Here is a 7,238-nt window from a genome sequence, read left to right as displayed (position 1 = left end):
TTGGTGCCTTTTAATTAATGCCCAAAATTTACAACCCAAAGATTTTTTTTTTTCCTTTTCCCAAGTTCGCATAAAGTGGGAAATGTAGAAAATCATCTTTCTCTTTAAATTTTCTCTCTCTCTCTCTGTGGTTATCATTAGCTGAACTTTAATACAAAAATAATCAAAGTTAAAATGGGAAGCAAGAGGAAAGGAATGATTGGGAGTGAGGTTTGATAGGTTGAAAGGTGGTGGGGAAAAGTGTTGGGTGGGGGGATCCCATGCACAGAGAGAGAGAGAGAGAGAGAGAGATATGGAGTTGGATTTCTCTTAGGTAAGCATAGATTTCACTTTTTCTTGTATTTGAAATTTCTTTCTCTTTGAGTGTATGGTAAAATGGGCGGATTGGGTCCCTCCTTTCACCCATATGTCCCTTAATTTATTCCCCTCTACCCTACACTATCTCACTCATGCCTTTCCAAGATCTCAAAAGTGCTTTCTATAATTTTCTTGAATCATTCCCCTCTCTCTCTCTCTCTCTCTCTCTCTCTATTGCTCTCTTTTTCTATGTAGAGATATAAATATATAATGGGCTATTCCTTCAAAATAATTATAAAATTTAGGCCTAACATGATGGACAGATTCTTACTTGGACCTCAAATATTCCCTTCTATTATTAGCGAACAACCTGAATCCAAGTATTAGAATCTTCATACCAAGTTTTACATCCAATTTGGGACTAAAAAAATTGAGCTTGTAGCTAGACTAATGATTATGATGATTTTTGACCAATTGATACTAAGATTAGCTTGAACTCATCTTCTTTAAGCATGTAAATATTTTACATGCATGATATGAGGGTATTAAAATATCAGAGACAGTCAACAAGATTGGGTCCAAAAATCTTGAACCCATATCCAGAAAGAGGGAGAAAAGAGGTAAGGCACTGTTTGGGGTGACTGTAGTGAAGCAGAGACCCTCCTACACCCTACAGGATTGATATATGATATAGAAATGATTAGGGAGGGTGGTCAGCAAACAGAACAATTAAAACAAATGAGGTAATCACTAAATCCAGGGTTTGTGTTGGAAACCCTCTTGTCACCCAAAACATGATCAAGAAAAGGAAACAAAAGAATTGCTGCCTTGCTTTCCTGCTTTGCCTCCCTACCTGGGAAAAAAAAAAAGAAAAAAAAAATCAAGGCATAAAACAGAAACATGTGGTCAACCCTGTTTGATTCTGTGTGTGCTTGTCCCTCTTACCATATTTTCTAAACTCACTAATGACTAATGACAACCCTCTTTTTATTCTAAAACCATCATTAGCTGGCCTTATCAATCCTTTCTTTGTCATCTAAGTATCATTTTCTTCCTACACTCTAACATCATTAACACTTGGGCTCCACCCCTAATCCACTCATTACCTTTCCCTCTTTTGTCTTAGTGTCTCTAATCCTCCCTACTACCCTTTTCTGGTGTCACCAAATCAATCTTCTCAATTATATAAATCAGAATCATTTGTTCTTCTTCAAGGGTGGCTTTCAATGTTGAATCGGATTTTTTTTTTTTTTTTTTTTTTTGAGAACAAAAATATAATCTAAACAAATTCTGTGAGGTTGACCAGAACAGGTGGGCTTTGGCTGCATTTAGAATGTATACAGAAGCACAAAATTTACAACAATTTTGAAATAAAGTCCAAGAAAAGCCGGCGTTATTGTTATCATGAGTGAGGGTAGAGTAGATTTGGGTGTTAGTGTTGTGTCATAGAAACATTCCTCCATGATTTCAGGGGACATGGCGGTGAACTCTGGGGGCCAGAAGTAGAACGTTTAGACAGAGACCATTCTCTTCGATTTCAGTCTTGAGATGAAATCTCTGTTTTCTGGGCAGATTTAGGGTTAGGGTTAGGGTTTAAGCGATGGAATGGGATGCGGGGAGCGGCTGGGCCGGCGGCCCACGAGCTGAAGGGGGAAGAGGAGAGGTGGGGGTGGGGGTGGGGGTGGACTGTGGAGGGTCAGCGTCAAAGAAGGGGCGAGGAAATCTAGATAGAGGAATTGCATGGGACCCACAAATCTAGCGAGTGAGCTGTTGCTCTTTTGACATCTTTCGCTTTTTTTCTTCGCTTGTTCCAGCAGCAGGAGGAGCAGTACCCGCCGTGGAAAAAATTGAAAATTCAATGTGAATCAAATGTATCAAAAACCCTAACCCTAACCCTACCTGTCCTTTCTCCACTTTCCCCACCTTCCTCTCTCCTCCCTCTCTCTCCCTACTTCATTTATTATTTTCTACACTTTTTCTCTCTCCCCTGTCCCACACCACACACCTTATCCTCCACCAGCCTCATTTTCCGTTCTTCGTTGACCTCCAAGTTTCTTCTTTTTACAGGACTGCCACTGAGTCGGTGTTTTAATCTTCTTACTCTAGTGTCCTCTTTTCTTTGACGTCTCTTACTCCACCCCACCCCACCAAAATAAATAAATAGTAAGTTAATTAGTCATTTTATAATAGTTGAATTAATAAATTAAGTATTAATTTATAATTTTCTTTTTTAATAAAATTCATTTTTGTTTTCTTTTAAATGCTTCAAGTATTTGAAAATGACACTTCATATTCTAAATATTTCTCATACCACACATAATATGTCTAGATGGAGGTACAAGATAACAGGGAGAACTAGCTGTAATATCTGTACTGATTCAATGTATTGAACTTTTAAGGAAAAAAGAGAGGAAGAGAGGCATCCAAAAATAGAGTTATAGTATATACATTTTTCAAATTGATGTGACCTTTTCATCAACTCAAAAATATCTCATATATTATATTTCTTAATATTTTTTATATAAAAATTAATATACTTAAATAATGAAAAATAAAGTTCTCATACTACTTTCTAAAATGTCCTAGAATCCGATTGATTATTTCATGATCAATTTTATCGTCGTAAGTTATGAGCGAAACTACGAATATAATAATCATTCTTTTTTTTACCTTATAATAGTTTTGATTTTCGGTTTTATAAAAAAAATTATAAAAATTCCTTGAAAAGTGACTGTTTTTTTGTTAGAAAAAAAAAACATCTCTCTCAAATGATTTTTAATGAAAGATGGCTCTTCCAATGAGAAAAAAAACTTGACCATTTTTGTAATTTTAAAATATTTATAAATTGCTCTTGTTATTTCTCTCATTGATCGAGTTTAGTCAATTCACTTAGACACCCAAACTCAACTCCAACACTAAATAATGAAAACATCTTACGAATTAGGACCAAAAATGAATATTGTTTCCAAATCAAATATAGAACAATATTATACATGGCAAGGAGATTGTTGAAAAGTTTGTTACCAAACAAAGTTGATATTTAGCCAAGGCTGGTTTCATGCAATTAAATTGCATGTGTTGGGTCCCAATCTACTTTGAAAGACATCTTACTTGATTTTGGAACCTTGGCCCATACGAGATATGAGTCATCTTGGTGAACCCAATGGACCCTTCTCCCCCAACTTGACCATGTCTCGTACTTCGCTTTTAATGAAAACAATTTAGTTCTCTCAGGATTTTTTTTCTTTGTTGCATATTTTGATGTGATGTGACCCTGTTAACATTGTTTTTATGCGTCGGCAATGCATTTTTTTGGATATATTATATGAATCCCCTTGGAATTTATGGGTTTGACATGACTAATTTACTCAGATGGTGGTAATTAGTCGTCACAATGGCCACTAAATTTTGGTCTTACTTAGAACCCATCTTATGCATCCATCAACTATATATATTTGTATTATTTTTGTATTATAATTGATTATTTGGGTCTAATTAGTCAAATTTTACGAGCAACTTTAATGAAGAAGTCATCGAATTTATTCTGATTAGAAGAGCTTGGCTTTAATTTGATTTGGATATGTTTTATCATCGAATATCAAACTTATCAACCTTTCACATAAGATAAGAGAAGTTCCAAACCATAGTTTTCATATAAAATGTCCTACCATCTATAAAAAAGAGGCAAACTTTCTCAACTTTTGGAAGTTGCCATAAAAAAATTGAGCCCTAGTTCATATGTCTTCATATGACAGCCTACAAATCTTGACCTTATTGAAAGCTAGACATGCCTAAAGTGAGGAAAAGAGTAGAAGATTGAAAGGGACATTAAGCAATGGGATATAGACTTATGGTTTTGGTGTAGTAGCTGTATAAAATTGTAATAATCCCATGGCATTTAGGTGAGGAGGCTAGCCATTTGGTCAAAGGGCATTGCTATTTTGGCTTAGTGGGATCATGTCCCACAAAGGTTCTTTCATTGTAATGCACAAAGTGATGTGCTATTTTAAAGCAATACTATCCACTCATGGCATAGCATAGGGCATCTCCAACTAGCTACCCATCAAGGTGAAAAGCCACCAATCACCCCCTTTGATCCTAAAACACTTTTCAAGTTTTGACTAGTATGCTGCAGGAGGCTCAGCTCTTCCACTAGGGATGGTTCCTTAAGTTTAAGAAACTTTTTGTTCTTTTTTTCAGGAATAAAATTAAAAAGGGTGTTTTTTTTTTTAATTATTAGGTTAATTTCTATTTTTTAAAACATAGAAATTTCATTTTAAAATGTTCGTTCATTCTTAAGAATGAAGATACCTAAAACTCATAATAGGAGAAATAACAATATATTGGGTTTTTCAGATACTTTGTCCTATCCGGTCTTATTTAAAGTTTTTTAAAATGATGATGAGAACCGATTTAAATAATAGAGATGAGAGAGATGACTCATTTTAAATTTGTCCTATTGTTGTCCTTAAATAATAGTACGACTCATTCTTGGATTTTACTTTTCCAACAAAGAAACATTTTAAAGTTAAATTTTAGGAGCGTATTTATTACCGAATTCTTAGATTTTTTTTTTTCAAAAGAATGATGAAATGTTTAAAAAGAAACTAAAAATAAACTTGTGTTTCTTGAAATGCTCCAAACCAAACAAACAAACAATAAAGAAAGTTTGAGATTGAAGGAACCCTAGGAGAGGTCACTTAACTTATAAGGAACAGTTTGGCTTTCTAACAAAATGAGTGATAAATGACAATGGGTTGTAGTTTGTGGCCTTTGAATCTTTGGATGAGCTGCATGTGAGAGTAGATCAGCTGTATGGGCTCTCAAGCACCTAACCAAAGACATGGCATGTGTTTAGTGGTGCCAACCCCATACTCCATCAACCCCACTTGATAAGGATTTTAATGAAAATATTCATTATCATATAGATTGAATTATTAATATGATTTTAATATGCTACAACCCTCTCCAATTGATTTCCTTTTCTTTACTAGGCAGTTGGTGCTAATTATAAAGGTACAATCCATCAATCTTGATTCATTTTTCTCTTTCATTTTCCATACATCTCATGTGAGTCCAATTATTGAACTCACAAGATCATAAATACAATGTAGGGATATTGTTTGGCACATCTCCCAAACATGGCTTTAAAATATTAAAAGTATCCTCTTCTAAGAGTAGAAATTAAAGAGGGTATGCACATAACTAGAGCTCATAAATCCAAAATTGAATGGGGGCATATTCCCATAATATGAAAAGGAAAATGTGAAGTTAAAGAGAAAAATGATTGGCAGAATTTATTTTTTTTCTTGGTCAAAAAGTGTAAGGAGGACACTTTAACAGTTCATACCCCTCTAATTATATTTTGTCCTTTTGGGTGATGGGAACAAGTATAGTGTGCCACACTGCCACCCTCCATGTTTTTCACGCTCAACTCTACTATCTATCATACATTATGTAATGCCAATCAGACCATGATTCTAAGTTTTTTCTTTTCTTTTCTTCTTCACTTTTTTCTTTTAATCACATGAGGCACTTCCACATTGGTTTATTTAGAAAAGTAAAAAATAGTTTGGAGCTAGAGGTATTTGTTTGTCTGACTTAATTTCAAATAGAAATTGAAATTAAATAGTCTTAAAAATTTTATTATTTATATTTTTATTAAATATTAAAAATAATAAAGTAATAATAATATGTTCATTTTAACATTTAGAAAAAATAAAATATTTTAAAATTTTCTATTCAATTAAAAAATAAGCAAATAAATAATAAATTAACAAAAAATAAAAATAAATAAACAATTTAAAATATGAAAATAAACTGTTTTTAGTAAAAAGTTAAAAAAAATAAACAAACATCACGTAACCTTATTTTTCATTTTTAGAAAATTTTGAAAGAAAATAAGAGGAAAAATATTAAAATTAAAAATTAATTTAAAGTTAAGAAATTATTTTTATATGTTTCTTTAAACTCGTTTTATTTGTTTTATGTTTTTTATATAAAGTAAATGATTTTTAATTAATTTTAATTATATAATTTTTGTAATAAATCAAACATGAGAAAATCGATTTTCTTAATATTTTTTTCTTTCCTTAACACTTTTCCAAAAGCTAACATATGAAAATATTGTTTGGAGGTTAAAGACCAATTTAACAATATTTAGATATAATTCTTAAGGCTCATTCAAAGTTCTATCCAAAAACTATTTCCACCTTTAAATACTCATGTGACCTTTTAATACTATTTTTAGCATTTTAAATTTTTTTCCAAACAAGCCATTAAATATACATTTCAAATTGTTTATCTCTATGTTAAAAATAGTGGGAAACCTTTTTTCTTCCACAAATATTATTATTTTAGGCTTATTTGAGTAAATAACTAAAATAATTTTATATGATAATGAAGTGGGTTTAAAAAATCTTTTTTTTAAAAAAAACCTAAGACAAATTCAAATATTTCCTTGCCCCATCCCACCTCACCTCGTCCCATTTCATCCAATTTAATTTTTTTTAATGGAATGAGACTGAAAATTATTTTAAATAAATAAGATAAAATTAGAATGAAAATGACCATCTCAAAATTGTGTCATTGTAATCCTATTCAAGGCGCAGTAAAAAGTAAAAATTGATAAATATATATATATATATATATATATATATTATGAGTAAATTTGATGATAAAAAATAAAAAGTGTAGAATAACACCAACAAGAAGATTGTGAAGGTCACATTGAATCTTATTTATATCAAGAACATATATAGAACTTGTGTCGTATATCATCTTATTTATGTATTATGTTATTTTCTTGTTAATATAGTGTACTATTCTTTGACAAAAATGTTTTCGTATTTACATTAATATCGTTAATGATTAATTTTTAATCGTATATTATTACATATAGTACTTTTGATTGTTGGCAGGGACGGAGCTAGAAATAAGAT

This window comes from Vitis vinifera, chromosome 10 (assembly GCF_030704535.1).
Source record: "Vitis vinifera cultivar Pinot Noir 40024 chromosome 10, ASM3070453v1".
Taxonomy (NCBI): Eukaryota; Viridiplantae; Streptophyta; class Magnoliopsida; order Vitales; family Vitaceae; genus Vitis; species Vitis vinifera.
The sequence above is the reverse complement of the archived record's forward strand: the minus strand, read 5'-3'. Positions refer to the sequence as shown.